This window comes from Pleurodeles waltl, chromosome 3_1, assembly GCF_031143425.1.
Source record: "Pleurodeles waltl isolate 20211129_DDA chromosome 3_1, aPleWal1.hap1.20221129, whole genome shotgun sequence".
NCBI classification, from domain to species: domain Eukaryota; kingdom Metazoa; phylum Chordata; class Amphibia; order Caudata; family Salamandridae; genus Pleurodeles; species Pleurodeles waltl.
In genome coordinates, this window is record NC_090440.1 from 1,485,093,451 (window position 1) to 1,485,112,465 (window position 19,015).

Here is a 19,015-nt window from a genome sequence, read left to right on the forward strand (position 1 = left end):
CCTGCCCCGCCAACAGCACCACTGCCAGCAGCCCCAGTGGACAGCCATCTGAGGCTGCAGGGGAAGGGCTGGAGCCTCCCCCGACCACTGACAGCACTGCCACCAGCAGCGCAGCCAGCTCTGCCACCTGCTGGCTGCCAGCACCGTCACGTGCACCGCGACCAGCACCGCCACCTGCCCCGCCAGCAGCAGCAGCCCCAGTGGGCAGCCGTCCCAGGCTGCAGGAGAAGGGCTCTAGCCTCCCCCCACCACTGACAACACCGCCACCTGCAGCGCAACTGCTATCCACTGAGCAGCCATCACTGCCAGCGAGCAGTGTGTAGTAGTGACTACATGGACTGCAGTACGTCCTGGGACCTGCAAACACCTGTCGGTGTGACACCCAGGTGAGGGACTGTGACCTTGCACCAAGCACACTGGCCACAAAGCCCCCTCCAGAACCAGCGGAAGAAGGCATCCACTCACCCCCTCCTTGGCAAGATAAAGCACACTGGGCACAAAGCCCCCTCCAGAACCAGTGGAGAAGCCATCCACTTGAGAGACTGTGGCTTTGCAGTACACTGAGGGGAAACGACTCACCTCTTGACACTCAAGGAAGAACCATGACACCATGGAGCCCGAGCTGCACATTTTTCCAATGCTGATGTACCTCCTCATACACCAGGAACATGAACGCCGCCGAAGACGACCACGGTGAGCACTTCACCTAGCACACAAGGGATGGGGGAGGAAAAAGAGAGGGACACACACACGCAACATGCAACACCCCCACCCTCACCCCTAACACCATACACACAAACACATGCAACAACATTACATATGCACCCCGTAACCCTCAGGAATAACGCAAGGACAAAAGGAATGGATTAAAATTTGTGTAATAGTACAATTTTAGATAAATGCGTCCTTAAATCAATAAACAGTATGTACAATATATACAATAGGAGGGACAATGCCCACTCCAAAATGTCCGTGACCCACAGGGCCATAACACATAGGCCAAGACCACACTTGACTCCTGCCTCAATACGGAGAGAACACTGCAGGGGCATCAGGTCTAAAACACACAGGCACCTCAGTGGGAAGGGGGTTGGAGGGGCACCTCAGCCGGAAGATGGTACAACGCCACTGGCCTGGAGGGGGCTGCATGCCCACTACTTGGTACTGGGGAGTGCAAAGCCACAGTCTCTCAAGTGGGTGGTTTGCCCACTGCTTGGCCCTGGGGAGTGCAAAGCCACAGTCTCTGAAGTGGGTAGTTTGCCCACTGCTTGGTCCTGGGGAGTGCAAGGCCACAGTCTCTCAAGTGGGTGGTTTGTCCACTGCTTGGTCATGGGGAGTACAAGGCCACAGTCTCTATAGTGGATGGATTCTCCACTGGTTCTGGAGTGGGCCTTGTGCCCAGTGTGCTTCATCCTGGGAAGGATGGGGTGAGTGGGTGGCTTCTTCCACTGCCTCCTTGCCCTTCCTGGATGCACCTAGTGCAGGCACTCTGTCAGTGTTGCTGCCTGGTGCCCAGGATCCTCTTAAGTCACAAAAGAGAGTACGGGGTTTTTTGGAAATATAAATGGATTGGAAGTGTGCTAATTGCGTCACCATGCCAGTCCTAAATCTCAACTAGAGATACAATGCGGGGTGGTTCACGGTCTGTGGAGGGGGATTTCCTTTACTGACTAGGTGGTCTCACACACTATATAGTGTCATGCTTCATCATATGACCACCTAGCCCCACCCAGGTAGGGCAATACCACCTGGGCGGACTCAACCTCGCAGTTAAAGGAACAGGAGGGAGTGCGTAAATTTAGTTAGATTTCTGGAAAAATAGGGATCCAGCTATGCTATGGAATAAAAACACCTACTCAGATACCAGGGTGAGTTTTAATAGAAGGTTCTGTGTGGTGTGTTTAAAAGAAATGGGAGACCAGTGTGAGAACAATGACTCACAAGGTCACCTATCTAGCCGACATGTTTCTGCCCTTGTGATTGAGCTATGGAGGGTCTCTGGGCATTCATCAGGGCGTTGGATCCCTGTTGCGGATGCTAATAGCGCGCTGCAGTTTAATTCGCAATAGGAAAAAACGTGGGAAGGGAAGGAAGGGCCTACCTTAGCCAAGGGAATACCTGGGGAGAACCTATGGTAAATACAATAACAGACCAAAATTGGCAGTGAGAAAGATAATTCACGGCAAACCACGGCACACGTGACAAAATATCATGCATAACACAATAGTAATGATTGCAGATAGAACGGTCGCAGCAATGCAGGTTATGCGCGGCGATTGGTAGGTCAGGGAAGACAATTCCTTACCCTAACAATAAAGGCTACTAGCCTCTGGTATCCTGGAGAGGGAGCGTCCCCTTATAGTCAGACTCTAGGGTTATAAAGGGAGAGAGCAGAAGGGGAGTAAAGAAGAGAAATTATATATGAGAGAATAGGGACAAGACAGGGAAAAAAAGAAAAGAGAAGAGAAGAAAAAGAAAGAAGAAGAAGAAGAAGAAGAAGAAGAAGAAGACGAAGAAGATGAAGAAAAAGAAGAAGAAAGGAAAAGGGAAAGAAAGAGAAGGGGGAACAAAAGGGAAAAACGGGGAAGGAAAAGAGAGGGAGGGAGCAAAAAGGGGTGGGGGCAAAAGAATAAGAGGGCTGTAAAGCAAACGTGGAAAGGAAATTAAAGAGAAAGAAAGAGAAAAAGAAAAAGAAAAAGAAAAAGGAAGAAAAAAGAAGGAGAAAGAAGACAAGGGGAGACAGTTTGGACAAAGAAAGGAGGGCAAAGAGACAGAAGAACAGAAAAGAAGAGAAGGGAAGGAATTCTTATCTGTGTATCCATCGATGGTAGACTCACTGCATCAAAGGTGGGCGCTCGCTGTGCGCCTATACCGACCTCTCTGTCAGGACCGCTTGGGTAAAGTGACCTGAAAGTGGTTAGTTTATATAGTACTCATAATGGGGATAAATTGCCTGCAGCTGTAGGTAATCACCGTCGCGGCCCGGGGCCCGGAAGTAATACGAGCTGTGAACGTTTTGTGCACCGGATTGGCTTGTGGTCCCTTCGGAGGTGCCGAGGCCCGGAAATGGTCGTGAATGGCCCACAGAGGGTGGGGCGCTCGTTATTGGCGTAATCACACATGACAAGCCCCCTCCGCGAGGGCCGAGGCTGCCGCGGTCAATGACCGCGGCTCTGTCAAAGCCCTGTGAGGGCGGGGGCGCGATCCCGCTAAGGCTGCGGGGAATTGTAGTTCCCGTGCAGCCATGCGGGTCGCCGTCACTCGTAAGCCGGGAAAAGAAGTGTCCCGGCTGCGAGTGAGGCTAGAAAGGGAGAAAGGGTGACGAAGGAAAAAGGAGGGGGGGGGGTTTGAAGGTGAAGGGGTGAAAAAAGGGGGAGGGGTGGGGGGGTGTATTCAAAAAATGTATTAAAAATAAGAAGAATAGAAATAAAATAAAGCAAAATTGGAAAAAATGGAAAATAAAATAAAACTAAAAATAAAATAAAATAAGGTAAACTAAAATAAAATTAGGCGGGGAACAAACAGATGGATAAGAAAAAAGAAACAGGGATCGAACACTGAAATTGTCGGAAATTAGGAGGAGTAGGAGTGGGGGAGTGTAGGACAGAAGGGGATGAGGAAAAGGGGGAAAAAGGGAGAGGAGGACGCAGTGAGTAAAAAAGGGAGGAAGGAAACGGCAGAGAAAAGAAGAGCAAGGGGGAAGGGGGGAAGGGGGGAAAAAAGGGGAAAGGAGGATTTCAAGGAGAGACTGCAGGTCGAGAAGGAGAAGGGAGGGGAAGGCTGGAGAAAAAAGAAGAAGGGAAACGTATGGGCGAGAGATAAAGACAAAGGGAGGAAAAAGGAACAGAGGGGAAGAGAAAGGAGTTGAGAGGCGGGGAGGGGAAGCAGCGCCGCCAGCGAGGCGAGAGGGAGGGGGGAAAAAAAAAAAAATATAGAAAAAGAAGGGGGTTCTAATTGTGAAGAGAGAACCACGGTATCTCGTCATTCAATCCAGCCATGTCGGTATGCAATCTCCAAATCCAGCGTTGTTCTGCCCTAAAAAGTTTATCGGACAAGCTGGGGGTAGAAGGAGAGAATTGTTCAAGGACCGTCCAAGACATGTCATCTGGAGAGTGGTTTCTTTGTAGGAAATGGCTAGTGAGCTTCGTTGCATCTCGTTTGCACCTAATCGTGCTTCTATGTTCGCAAATTCTGGTGCTCACTTTCCTCGTAGTCATACCCACATACTTAAGTAGGCAAGGGCATTTGATTAAATAAACTACGTTTTTGCTGTTGCAATTTGTCAGCGATTTTTGCACCCATGGAGTTTGGAGGTCAAGATCGATGGTGGTGGATCTATGAGTGAAAGGGCAAACACTGCAGTTGCCGCAAGGGTAATGGCCAGCGGGGGGAGGCATTTGCCATAGTGTAGTCTGTGTGGACCCTCGCTTCTCCATCGGTCTAGTGTGGACCACCATGTCCCGTATGCTAGTTGCTCTCTTAAATGCGTGTAATGGTGGTTCAAAGGGTAATCCGCCTGACGTCAAGATTTTCCAATTTTCTCTAATGATCTTCTGGATTTAATTGGAAAGGGGATTGAAGGTAGTGACACATACGATTTTATCCAAACTTGGTTTCTGTTCTCGGGGCTGGAGCAACTGGTCTCTGTGATTGTTACGTGCCCGTTTTTTGGCCCTATTAATCAAATGTGTGGGATAATCCTTGGTGTGTAGCTTGGTAGACAGTTTCTCTGCTTGTTTGCGGTAATCGGTGATGGATGAGCAGTTCCGTCTTAACCGGAGGAACTGTCCAACCGGAAGGTTATCTCGTAGGGCTCGTGGATGGAAGCTCTGGTATTGTAATAGATTGTTGCAGTCTGTTGGTTTATAATAAACTTCAGTCGCTAATCCGCCGTCTTGTTCAAAGATTAGTAGATCAAGGAAAGGTAGTTTATTGTCACCTATGTTCATGGTGAAGGTTAAAAACGGGTTGGCCCCGTTGAGCCAGATAGCGAATGCCTGGGCTTCTTCTTTACTACCGGTCCATATTAACAATACATCATCGATGTATCGCTTCCAGAGTTTAATCTGATCTCGGTAGGGGTTATCTTCATGTAGGATCGTATGTCTTTCAATATGATCAACGTATAGACATGCTAGGCTAGGGGCAAATGTACTACCCATTGATGTGCCTTGTGTCTGCAGGAAGAAACTGTCTTCAAACTTGAAGTCGTTTCTGGTCAAGGCGAGATGTGCTAGGTCCAGTATAAACCCAGGGGGAGTTTGGGTTTGGGATCCACCCATATGTACATCCAGTAGGTTGCTGATTACTTCCAGAGTAACTTCTTGCGGGATGTTTGTGTAGAGTGATTCCACATCAAGAGTAATTAGTAGTTCCTTGGATTTGTCGAAGGCTATGGACTCCAGTAAAAGGAGAACATGGGTGGTGTCTTTAAGATAGGTTGGGATCCTTTTGACTATCGGCTGAAGAAAGAAATCCACAAACTTAGACAGGGGCTCAAGTGCCGAGCCTATCCCGGAGACAATAGGCCTACCGGGTGGGGGGATCTTTCCTTTATGTACTTTTGGTAGAATGTAGAAGTACGGTATTTTGGGATTGGTTTGTATCAAATATGATGCCTCATGATCTGTGATCCAGTTGTTTTCTTTCCCTTTTGACACTAGGAAAGTGATCTCTTCTTGGACATCAATTGTGGGATCACGTGACAGCCGCTTGTAATGTCTGGTATTCCCCAGTAGTCGATTACACTTGTCTCTATACATTTTGTATGGTAGGATCACAGTGGCCCCGCCTTTATCTGCTGGTTTTATGATAATATTAGGATCGGCTGTGAGGCTCTTAAGTGACTCTATTTCGGTATTACTCATATTATGGAATACTTTGTTAGATGACTCAGTAAGCCCATTGATCTTGAGGGATACTGATTTTTCAAAAGCCAGTACCTCCGGGGGCATCTGCCCTGCTGGGGGGCAAAAAGTAGACTTTGGGCGTAGTCCTGTATTCTGCCCGGGAGTATCAAATTCTCTACTGAGGAAAAAGGTTTTTAGGCGGATCTTACGGAACAGACCTGCCAGTTCTGTTCTAGTTCTGAAAAGGTCTACTTTAGGGGTAGGCACAAAATTCAGGCCTTTATTCAATGCTTGGGTTTCGATTTGACTCAGGGTCCGATTGGTTAGGTTGATGATGTTAACTGTATTCTCTAAATCGGGGTTTACTTTGTCTTGCTTGTCCCTGGTATGGCGTCCCTGTGTATTGGGTTTTCCAAGACATCCTCTTTTTGACGCCACTGTACTTCTTTTCTCCGCCCTCTGTCCCTCCCATGGCCTCTGTCTAAAAAAGGAGGTGGGGGTTCAGGGAAGGACCATTGGGTAGGATGTTGCAGGTAAGGTGCTTGGTATTGCGGAGGGGGGCCATACTGGTTGGGCCAGCCCCATTATTGGTTAAAGTATGGTGGGTATTGGGGAGGTACGGGTGGATAGTTCCATCCTCCTCGGCGTTGGCCACGTCGTCCGCGGCGTTGCCGTGTGTACCCTGACGAGTTACTGTCGCTATCTGAATTGGTGTTGCTCCCTGAGGAAGTGTCAGATGTGTTAGAGGAATTTTTGGCTACGTAGTCAGGTTTTGTGTAGGGGTATATCTTTTCTAGGGAAAAACGATTCAAATCTTTTTGAAACTTCCCTATTTTTTGCTGAGTTAAGTATTCTTTGTATTCATTTATGTTTTTGTTTACCTCCTCCAATTTCTTTTTGAAGGAGAGAATACTCACACCTGTCTTCAGGTTATTTTCACTGGTTTTTATTTGAATCAGTAAGGTTTCTGATAGCCTAGTCGCGGTTCTTATAACTAGTATCAGCCAATCTCGTGTGCATTTCCATGCTATGAGTGACCAGTCTTTACGAAACTCTAGGTCGTCTAGGAATATACGAGGTTCATTGGTGACAAGTAATCCGTTCGGTGCCGAATTACTGCGTAAGTACTCAGTAAGGACGGCTCCGTGTAGTATGGTCTTAACCTGGGAGCGTTTTAGTTCCACTAGGGACTCCCAGTCCCCAAGTTGGGATAAACTTTTTGACAAGGCTGAGTCCCCTAAGAGTGAGGGGGCTGAGAGGATAGTTGATACTTCCTCGTCGTTGAAGGAGAGACCTTCTGCCATGGTGTGGCAGGCGTGGTGGAGGAGGATGGGGATGGAGAAAAAGAAGGGAAAAAGGAGTAAGGCCCTAAGTGCTATGGGACGCAAACAAGGCACTGCGCTTGCTTAAGGGGAAGGGAATTTTAAAGAGTCAACAACTCTCGCAACCGAAAGGCTGCTCTACTATGATAGTACACAAAGGGAGAGTATAAGGGAGTAAGAAAAGGCACCCATCGTACTCGACTCCCCAAACACAATACTAAGTCACAAAAGAGAGTACGGGGTTTTTTGGAAATATAAATGGATTGGACGTGTGCTAATTGCGTCACCATGCCAGTCCTAAATCTCAACTAGAGATACAACGCGGGGTGGTTCACGGTCTGTGGAGGGGGATTTCCTTTACGGACTAGGTGGTCTCACACACTATATAGTGTCATGCTTCATCATATGACCACCTAGCCCCACCCAGGTAGGGCAATACCACCTGGGCGGACTCAACCTCGCTGTTAAAGGAACAGGAGGGAGTGCGTAAATTTAGTTAGATTTCTGGAAAAATAGGGATCCAGCTATGCTATGGAATAAAAACACCTACTCAGATACCAGGGTGAGTTTTAATAGAAGGTTCTGTGTGGTGTGTTTAAAAGAAATGGGAGACCAGTGTGAGAACAATGACTCACAAGGTCACCTATCTAGCCGACATGTTTCTGCCCTTGTGATTGAGCTATGGAGGGTCTCTGGGCATTCATCAGGGCGTTGGATCCCTGTTGCGGATGCTAATAGCGCGCTGCAGTTTAATTCGCAATAGGAAAAAACGTGGGAAGGGAAGGAAGGGCCTACCTTAGCCAAGGGAATACCTGGGGAGAACCTATGGTAAATACAATAACAGACCAAAATTGGCAGTGAGAAAGATAATTCACGGCAAACCATGGCACACGTGACAAAATATCATGCATAACACAATAGTAATGATTGCAGATAGAACGGTCGCAGCAATGCAGGTTATGCGCGGCGATTGGTAGGTCAGGGAAGACAATTCCTTACCCTAACAATAAAGGCTACTAGCCTCTGGTATCCTGGAGAGGGAGCGTCCCCTTATAGTCAGACTCTAGGGTTATAAAGGGAGAGAGCAGAAGGGGAGTAAAGAAGAGAAATTATATATGAGAGAATAGGGACAAGACAGGGAAAAAAAGAAAAAAGAAAATGAAAAGAGAAGAGAAGAAAAAGAAAGAAGAAGAAGAAGACGAAGAAGATGAAGAAAAAGAAGAAGAAAGGAAAAGGGAAAGAAAGAGAAGGGGGAACAAAAGGGAAAAACGGGGAAGGAAAAGAGAGGGAGGGAGCAAAAAGGGGTGGGTGGCAAAAGAATAAGAGGGCTGTAAAGCAAACGTGGAAAGGAAATTAAAGAGAAAGAAAGAGAAAAAGAAAAAGAAAAAGGAAGAAAAAAGAAGGAGAAAGAAGACAAGGGGAGACAGTTTGGACAAAGAAAGGAGGGCAAAGAGACAGAAGAACAGAAAAGAAGAGAAGGGAAGGAATTCTTATCTGTGTATCCATCGATGGTAGACTCACTGCATCAAAGGTGGGCGCTCGCTGTGCGCCTATACCGACCTCTCTGTCAGGACCGCTTGGGTAAAGTGACCTGAAAGTGGTTAGTTTATATAGTACTCATAATGGGGATAAATTGCCTGCAGCTGTAGGTAATCACCGTCGCGGCCCGGGGCCCGGAAGTAATACGAGCTGTGAATGTTTTGTGCACCAGATTGGCTTGTGGTCCCTTCGGAGGTGCCGAGGCCCGGAAATGGTCGTGAATGGCCCACAGAGGGTGGGGCGCTCGTTATTGGCGTAATCACACATGACAAGCCCCCTCCGCGAGGGCCGAGGCTGCCGCGGTCAATGACCGCGGCTCTGTCAAAGCCTTGTGAGGGCGGGGGCGCGATCCCGCTAAGGCTGCGGGGAATTGTAGTTCCCGTGCAGCCATGCGGGTCGCCGTCACTCGTAAGCCGGGAAAAGAAGTGTCCCGGCTGCGAGTGAGGCTAGAAAGGGAGAAAGGGTGACGAAGGAAAAAGGAGGGGGGGGGTTTGAAGGTGAAGGGGTGAAAAAAGGGGGAGGGGTGGGGGGGGTGTATTCAAAAAATGTATTAAAAATAAGAAGAATAGAAATAAAATAAAGCAAAATTGGAAAAAATGGAAAATAAAATAAAAATAAAAATAAAATAAAATAAAATAAGGTAAACTAAAATAAAATTAGGCGGGGAACAAACAGATGGATAAGAAAAAAGAAAAAAGAAAAAGGAAACAGGGATCGAACACTGAAATTGTCGGAAATTAGGAGGAGTAGGAGTGGGGGAGTGTAGGACAGAAGGGGATGAGGAAAAGGGGGAAAAAGGGAGAGGAGGACGCAGTGAGTAAAAAAGGGAGGAAAGAAACAGCAGAGAAAAGAAGAGCAAGGGGGAAGGGGGAAAAAAGGGGAAAGGAGGATTTCAAGGAGAGACTGCAGGTCGAGAAGGAGAAGGGAGGGGAAGGGTGGAGAAAAAAGAAGAAGGGAAACGTATGGGCGAGAGATAAAGACAAAGGGAGGAAAAAGGATCAGAGGGGAAGAGAAAGGAGTTGAGAGGCGGGGAGGGGAAGCAGCGCCGCCAGCGAGGCGAGAGGGAGGGGAAAAAAAAAAAAAAATAGAAAAAGAGGGGTGTTCTAATTGTGAAGAGAGAACCACGGTATCTCGTCATTCAATCCAGCCATGTCGGTATGCAATCTCCAAATCCAGCGTTGTTCTGCCCTAAAAAGTTTATCGGACAAGCTGGGGGTAGAAGGAGAGAATTGTTCCAGGACCGTCCAAGACATGTCATCTGGAGAGTGGTTTCTTTGTAGGAAATGGCTAGTGAGCTTCGTTGCATCTCGTTTGCACCTAATCGTGCTTCTATGTTCGCAAATTCTGGTGCTCACTTTCCTCGTAGTCATACCCACATACTTAAGTAGGCAAGGGCATTTGATTAAATAAACTACGTTTTTGCTGTTGCAATATGTCAGCGATTTTTGCACCCATGGAGTTTTGAGGTCAAGATCGATGGTGGTGGATCTATGAGTGAAAGGTCAAACACTGCAGTTGCCGCAAGGGTAATGGACAGCGGGGGGAGGCATTTGCCATAGTGTAGTCTGTGTTGACCCTCGCTTCTCCATCGGTCTAGTGTGGACCACCATGTCCCGTATGCTAGTTGCTCTCTTAAATGCGTGTAATGGTGGTTCAAAGGGTAATTTGCCTGACGTCAAGATTTTCCAATTTTCTCTAATGATCTTCTGGATTTCATTGGAAAGGGGATTGAAGGTAGTGACACATACGATTTTATCCAAACTTGGTTTCTGTTCTCGGGGCTGGAGCAACTGGTCTCTGTGATTGTTACGTGCCCGTTTTTTGGCCCTATTAATCAAATGTGTGGTATAATCCTTGGTGTGTAGCTTGGTAGACAGTTTCTCTGCATGTTTGCGGTAATCGGTGATGGATGAGCAGTTCCGTCTTAACCGGAGGAACTGTCCAACCGGAAGGTTATCTCGTAGGGCTCGTGGATGGAAGCTCTGGTATTGTAATAGATTGTTGCAGTCTGTTGGTTTATAATAAACTTCAGTCGCTAATCCGCCGTCTTGTTCAAAGATTAGTAGATCAAGGAAAGGTAGTTTATTGTCACCTATGTACATGGTGAAGGTTAAAAACGGGTTGGCCCCGTTGAGCCAGATAGCGAATGCCTGGGCTTCTTCTTTACTACCGGTCCATATTAACAATACATCATCGATGTATCGCTTCCAGAGTTTAATCTGATCTCGGTAGGGGTTATCTTCATGTAGGATCGTATGTCTTTCAATATGATCAACGTATAGACATGCTAGGCTAGGGGCAAATTTACTACCCATTGATGTGCCTTGTGTCTGCAGGAAGAAACTGTCTTCAAACTTGAAGTAGTTTCTGGTCAAGGCGAGATGTGCTAGGTCCAGTATAAACCCAGGGGGAGTTTGGGTTTGGGATCCACCCATATGTACATCCAGTAGGTTGCTGATTACTTCCAGAGTAGCTTCTTGCGGGATGTTTGTGTAGAGTGATTCCACATCAAGAGTAATTAGTAGTTCCTTGGATTTGTCGAAGGCTATGGACTCCAGTAAAAGGAGAACATGGGTGGTGTCTTTAAGATAGGTTGGGATCCTTTTGACTATCGGCTGAAGAAAGAAATCCACAAACTTAAACATTGGCTCAAGTGCCGAGCCTATCCCGGAGACAATAGGCCTACCGGGTGGGGGGATCTTTCCTTTATGTACTTTTGGTAGAATGTAGAAGTACGGTATTTTGGGATTGGTTTGTATCAAATATGATGCCTCATGATCTGTGATCCTCTCCCACCTGCAGTATCTGTCGTCACTCGGTGGCTGAGGTGCTCGCCTGGGTTCTGAAGACCCTGGTCCGACTAGAAGGATGGGGGGAGTGGTAGGGAAGAGGTCAACGGTGGAGAGGAAAAGCTTCTTAGGGACATTGGGGCAGGAAGAGGGTGAAGTTGTGGGAGTGGAGGATGAGGAAGTGGTTGTTGGAGTTGTCTGTCTGCTGTGTTTGGGTGCAGGTGCATGGGCTGGATGTTGTTGTGAGGTGGATGGCTGTTGGGTGTCTGAGTGCTTGTGCTTGTGTACTTTGGGAGGAGGGGGCACAGCTACAGTGGGAGAGGACAGAGGGGACGTATGCATGGAAGTGGGGGTGGTGACTGCCAGTGAGGGGCGTGTAGTGATAGGCATGATTGTGGCAGTGGATGCAGATTTAGTGCATGCAGGTTTGAGTGTAGACGCTACTGGGAGGGAGGTGGACGTTGAGGAGGAGGGGGACACAGTGGAGTCAGTGGATGTTGGTATGTCTGCATCTGGATGTTGTTTGTGGAGTGCCTGTGGGATGATGTATGGTGCTTGTGGTTGCCTGACCAACTCCTGTGTGTTGTCCTGGGTGCATGCTGGTCTGCCTGTGTGCTTGGGATAGTTTGGGGTTGAGGGGAATGGGATTGGGTAGAGGAAGTTGGAGGGTGGAGATTAGAAACAGGGACTGTGGCTGCCATCAGGGAGGAGGCCAGAGCCTGGAGTGAGCTCTGTTGGGCCGCCATGCCAGAGTGAATGCCCTCCAGGAATGCATTTGTTTGTTGCAAATGGGCTGCCTGCCCCTGGATGGCATTCACAATGGTTAACTGCCCAAGAGAGATGGATCACAGTAGGTCAACAGCCTCCTCACTCCAGGCAGCAGGGCCTGAGGTGCCTGGGGCGAAGGAAATGCCCACCCTCCTGGATGAGCGGGCACGGGAAACACTCTGAGGGGCTGCTGGGAGGGCGGTGCTGGTACAGGGGTGGCGACTGTACCTGTAGTTGGGGTGGGCACAGAGGTGTCTGCCACCACCAGGGACCTTCCCTCAGAGTCGGTATCACTGTCAGAACTGTCCCCTCCAGTCTCCGCTGTGGTGCTCCCCTTGCCCTCCGTCCCAATGGTGCCCTCACCGCTGGTGGATTTGGTCTCCTGTGACCTGAGGGATGCAGCTCTCCCCGTCACCTGTGCCTCTGCTCCTCTGCCAGATGATGCTAATGCATATAAGGACAGAGTGACAAAAGAAAAAGGGGGGAAGAGACAACGGATACCCTTGGTCAACGGCGGCTACAACACCACCGTTGGTGTACACAGCACACACACACACAGGGAACAGCCCTGCGCACTAGGTAATGTACTACCAATCACAATGCTAGTCACCAGTCCATGGACAGGGATACCCAACGCCAATTGCAGCATACCTGAGACCCACACACACCTGCCCAGTAGTGGATGCCTACTAGCTTGGTTGGAAGAGGATGACATCAGAACCAGACCAACATGGACCCTACCCTGCAATGTCCAGCCTGGCCTAGGGGCTCCCACAGGCCCCCATCTCCCACCCGGATGCCACCCCATCATGCGCAAGTAGTATATGGGGCACTGTACTCAACCCCTTGTGGCTGGTGTGATGCCCCCAAGCGCCCATCCAGCCCTGGATAGGCCACTGCCAGTATGCTGGCCATCAGGGGGGTCAGGGTTCGATGGGCACCCCTTTCTCATTGGGAGGCCCATCCCCAGCTGGGCCTCCACTGTCTTCCATGCCCAGCGTCTCAGGTCCTCCCACCATTTGCAACAGTGGGTGCTCCGCCTGCCATAGACCCCCAGGGTCTGCACGTCCTTGACGATGGCATGACATACACCCTTTTTCTGATGGGCGCTGACCTGCAGAGAAATACACATAGGAAAAGGTATCAGTCCGACCATCCTGCCTGTTGCACTCATGGCCCACCATAGCCCTCACATCCCCTTATGCACAGACATTACCCACCATACATGCAACACGCTGCCCAGGGCCCTTCCACCAACCCCCCCCCACACAAGGCCTTTACACACAGCACTCCATGCAATCATGCCCCATGCATCGTACTCACAGTGTACTCAAAGTTGGTCTGGAGGCCCATAAAGCATTTGGTACTGGGGTAGGACCCCTTCCAGCAGCCTGTCCAACTCTGAAGCGGTAAAGGCAGGGGCCCTTTCCCCAGTGGCACGAGCCATGGTCGGTTGAAGGTCAGGTAGCAAGTGAGCAAATGAGTGAACAGATAGAAAATGGCGGCCACGTCTGCGGCGGTGCGTACCATCACCGCCGGTAGACATCACCATTGGCCACTGTACCCCATGTGGCCCAATGGTATCCAATGAGGAGTTGCACAGCGGTTCTCGACTGCCTCACGCAATGGCGCACAACATCAGCTGAATTACCTCATGTCCCTCCATACAGGAGAGGCGGACGCCATTTCGGGGGGGAGGCCATGGCACCTAACTGCGTCACAATACACATAGGCACAATTTGGGCCTATCCAACAATATACTGCTACAGTCACAACAACATGCAATGCAGTGTAGTGTTTGTAAATATGGAATACTGACCAGCTGCTCACCCTTTGCCTTCTAGATTGCAACCACTGCAGATGAATAGGAGATGGAGACATCCCCCAGTGTACAGGCCTCTGGTGGTCTTGGCAACAAAGACGGATAGGCACATTATCCTCACCTATAGACTGGGCAGGGCCACAATCAACAGAGCTGTGTGCCCAATTGGAGCCTGATCTCATATCTGCTATCCGTCACCCCACCGGGATCCCCCCTCTTGTGCAAGTGCTCTCAGTGCTCCATTTCCTGGCAAGAGGCTCCTCCAAGTGACAGTGGGCTTGGCAGCAGGAATGTCTCAGCCAATGTTCTCAATAGTGCTGACCAAAGTGTTGTCCGCCCTGATTAAACACATGCGCAGCTACATCGTTTTCCCCCAGGTGGAGGATTTGGCCACAGTGAAAGCTGATTTCTATGCAATGGGATATATCCCCAACATTATTGGGGCAATTGTTTGTACACGTATAGCATTCGTCCCTCCCCTCCCCGGAGAAATGAACAGTTGTTCAGAAATCGAAAGAGCTTTCACTCAATTAATGTGCAGATAGTGTGCCTGGCGGACTAGTACATCTCCCATGTCAATGCAAAGTATCCTGTGTCTGAGCATGATGCCTTTATCCTGAGGAATAGCAGCATCCCATATGTGATGGCTCAACACCAGAGACACTGTGTGTGGCTAATAGGTGAGCCCTGGTTCCCACCCAGTAGGTGTTGGTGTATGGGTATGGTGTGGGCCCTAAGGGTTAGTGTGTGTCTAACAGTTGTCCCTCGATATTTGCAGGTGACTCTGGTTACCCTAACCTCTCATGGCTACTGCCCGGTGTGCAGAATCCCAGGACAAGGGCAGAGGAACATTACAATCAGGCACATGGGTGAACAAGAAGGATCATAGAAAGGACATTCGGCATCCTGAAGGCCAAGTTTAGTTGCCCGTCTAACAGGTGGATCCCTGTACTATTCACCCAAGAAGGTGTGCCAGATCAACGTGGCATGCTGTATGTTGTTCAACCTTGCCTTACGTAGCCAGGTGCCTTTTCTGCAGGAGGATGAGGCAGGAGATGGGCATGTGGCAGCGGTGGACCCTGTGGACAGTGAAGATGAGGAGGCAAAGGATGAGAATGAGGACAACAGAAGTGCAATAATACGACAATACTTCCAATAACACAGGTAAGACACTGTAATTTTACTCTACATTGACAGTTTTATGTTTGACATTGTACCTGGCAGGCTGATGTTCCCACTTCTATGGCCACTTACTGTACCCTTTAGCATCTCTATTTTCAGATATTTGTGTCCCACTATCGCTCCTGGTGTGTTGACTGCAGCCAACTACAGGTCATTCCTATGTATACATTACTGTACAGTTGTATTGCAGTGTTTAAAGCATCTTAAACAAAATACATAGTTCAATTATTTGACAGACTCCATACTTGTAAATATTCAAATGGTGTTCATTGCAGGGCTCTGAAGAAAAGTGGGGATGTGCATTGGGCTGGGTTGATGATGGAGGAAAGTCCAGGGTAGAGTCCAGTCTATTTGTATCACAGGTGCATTGTCCAAGGGGGCATAGGAAGGGGAGCAATGACAGTTCAAGGTGGACAGGGTGACAGAGTGGGACACAAGGGTGACAATCAGGTGAGTCCTATTTCCTGGCAATGTTCTCTGGCTTCTGCCTGGATCACAGGGACCGTTTGCAGGGTGGTTCTCCTTCTGCAGGGGGTGGGGTGCTGGTGGCCTGTTGGTACTGTGGCGGGCCCTATTGTCCACCAGAGGCAGCGGAGGTAGAAGGCGGAGGGCTGTTCATGGGTTTGGCTAGTGTCAGGGGCCCGGTGGTGTGCCACTGCCTCCCTCCTGATGTTGGCCATGTCTGCCAGCACCCCTACAATGGTGACCAGGGTGGTGTTCAAGTCCTCCCTGAGCCCCAGGTTCTGTCCCTCCTGCAGCCGCTGGGTCTCCTGCAACTTGGCCAGTATCTGGCCCATCGTCTCCTAAGAATGGTGGCATGCTCCCGAGATGTTGGTGAGTGCCTCCTGAAAAGTCGGTTCCCTGGGCCTGTCCTCCCCCTGTCGCACATCAGTCCTCCCAGCTTCCCTGTTGTCCTGTGCCTCTGACCCCTGAACCGTGTGGGCACTCCCACTGACCCCAGGTCCATGATTGTCCTGGGTTTGTGGTGTGCCCTGGGGTCCCTGTAGTGGTGGACACACTGCTGATGGACGTGTCCCGGGGACAGAGGTATGGGCAGGCTGGGTGGGTACTGTGCTGGTGTTTCCTGTGGGTGGAGGGTCTATGGTGTTATGGGACTGTGCCACGGTTACCGTCTGTGCGGAGATCCCTGATGGGCCAGCTTAGTCATCCAGATCCAGGTGTCCAGAGCTGCTGTCATCACTGTGGTCTTCTTCTGGGGGTGGACTTGAAGTTGCTGGCACCTCTTTTCCGGTGACGTTGGGTGGGTGACTTTTGGGGATGTGAATGCAGTGTTACTGTTTCTGTGTGTGTCATCTTGTGCATGGGTGTGTTGCCCTGTATGGTTGTTATTGCCCGTCAGTTTTGCCTTGTGTGAGTAGTTATTTTGTGGGCTAGGTGATTGTCTCTGGTGTTCATGCTTTAGTGATGGGTGTCCATGCAGGTCTGTGATGGGGGTCTGTGCATTGGTGTTACATACAGGGCTTGGTATTGGGAGAGTTGGGTTGTGATGGTGGGGTGTGTGTGTGAGGTGGTGAAGTGATGGGAGTGAGGGTAAGGGTGGGGGTTTGTGATGGCATGCAGGTAAGGGGCATGATAGCAATAGAAATTTGACTTACCAGAGTCCAGTCCTCCTCCTACTCCTGCCAGGCCCTCAGGATGCATGATTGCCAAGACTTGCTCCTCCCATGTTGTTAGTTGTGTGGGAGGAGGTGAGGGTCCACCGCCAGTCCTCTGTACAGCGAGTTGGTATCTTGCTGCTGTGGAACGCCACTTCCCCGTAGGTCGTTCTACTGCTTCCTGATGTCATCCCTTGTTCTGGGGTGATGTCCCACGGCGTTGACCCTGTCCACGGTTCTCCGCCATAGCTCCATCTTCCTAGCAATGGATGTCTGCTGCACCTGTGATCCGAATAGCTGTGTTTCTATCCGGATGATTTCCTCCACCATGACCCTTAGTTCCTCCTCTGAGAACCTGGAGTGTCGTTATTGTGCCATGGGTGTAATGTGAGTAGTTTGGGTGAGTGCGTGTGAGGTGCTGTGTTGGGGTGTTTAATGTAAGTTGCGTAGATGGTGTATAGGTGATGGTGGTGTGTGTCTGTGGTATTGTCTGTGGTCTTGCTATCTCTCTTGTGGCACTTGTTTGTAGTCGTAAGGAGTTGTGGGTAATGTGTTTGTGTTTTATAGTGGTGTGGGAGTGTGGGTGTGGTGTGTGTATGTGTGCCAGGTGTGTGTTATTCAAATTGTCCATTGTGGTGTTGTTTTGTTAATGTGTGTGTATTTTGAGCTCGGCAGTATGTACAGCCAATGGTTTACCGCCACTGAATGTCCGCCGTGGTGATTCGTGGATCATAATGTTGTGGGCGTAGTTCTGTTGGTGTAACGGTGTGGGTTTAGCTACCGCCAGTTTATCACTGACCTTTGACCTGACGGACTTGTGTGTGTAGCTAGATAGTGACAGATTGCTATGTGTGTGTCATAATATGGGTAGCGGTAATCCGCTGCGGTGGCGGTATGTTGGTGGCAGTCAGCATGGCGGTAAGCGGTACTTACGGCCAATGTCATAATGAGGGCCATAGTCTGGATTGGTGTTTTGTTTGTGATATGTGGATTTCATAACAGTGTAGGGCCGAGTGGTGAAGATGCCATTGTGTGCAGTAGGAGTAGAAGGGTGTATAGATTTGGTTTGTGGATTTTTGTAGTAGTTGATGAAACATTGAAATGTGGATAGGGTTTGTTGGTTGTAAGTGAGTAGTATGCATTTGCAGGGAGTGTTTCATCATGTTTGTGGATGTGGATACATTAATGTGGTGGCTGGTAAATGGTACAAATGATAACAAAGGGCAGCATTTCTTGCACTAGGCCCTGCCTCAACAGGCCCAAACAGATAATTGTTCTTGTCGTCTTTAGCCTTAGCCTCTGTGCCTGGGCTGGGATGTCCTGAGCACAAAGGTTAAATAGCCCTCGACCAGGTGACCTTTAGCCAATAGGAACCCTGTCCCTAACCCTAACAAATGAGAGCCCCAAACCTAAGCCCTAGGACTAGTGGGGGACATCACCGTTCAACCAATCGCAGTCCTAACCTAGCAACAAATGAAAAGTCAAACCTTAAGACCTAGGCTCAATAAAAACACAAGCCCTAGGAACTAATCTGAACCCTCAGCCATTCAGCCATTCAGACACTGACCCTAAGACCTAAGTCCAAAAGAACCCAAGCCCTATGAACTAATCGAAACCCTAGATCTATCAGCCAACCAGAACACTAACCGTGAACCCTATGTCAAATAGAAACCCATGCCTTAGGAACCAATCAGAACCCTAGACCTTTAAGGCAAGGAGAACTCTAACCATAAGCCCTAGGTCCAATAGAAACCCTAGCTCCAGGAGAGTACCAGAGAACAGATGCAGCAACCAGTACGAAACTTACATAAGAGGCATGTGACCTTAAGTACAGACTGGTGTGCCAGGAGTACAGGCAGATGCTCCTGAATTCAGAATCTCCTTGAATACAGACAGGCTAAATCCACACTTTGTAGTTCCTGTTCAACCCAGCAGGCAAGGCCCATGTTTAAAGCCATTAAAATGACTGCTTTCCAAGCAGTTAAATCTCTATTTTTAGTAAAAAATGAGTGCTACTGCCAAAGTGGCGAGAACTATTGGGAACACCAATGATCATTCATTAAACTTTATCCGGAAACACAAAGTTCCCACACCCCACTGGGCCCAAAAGGTATGACCTTTGAGGTGG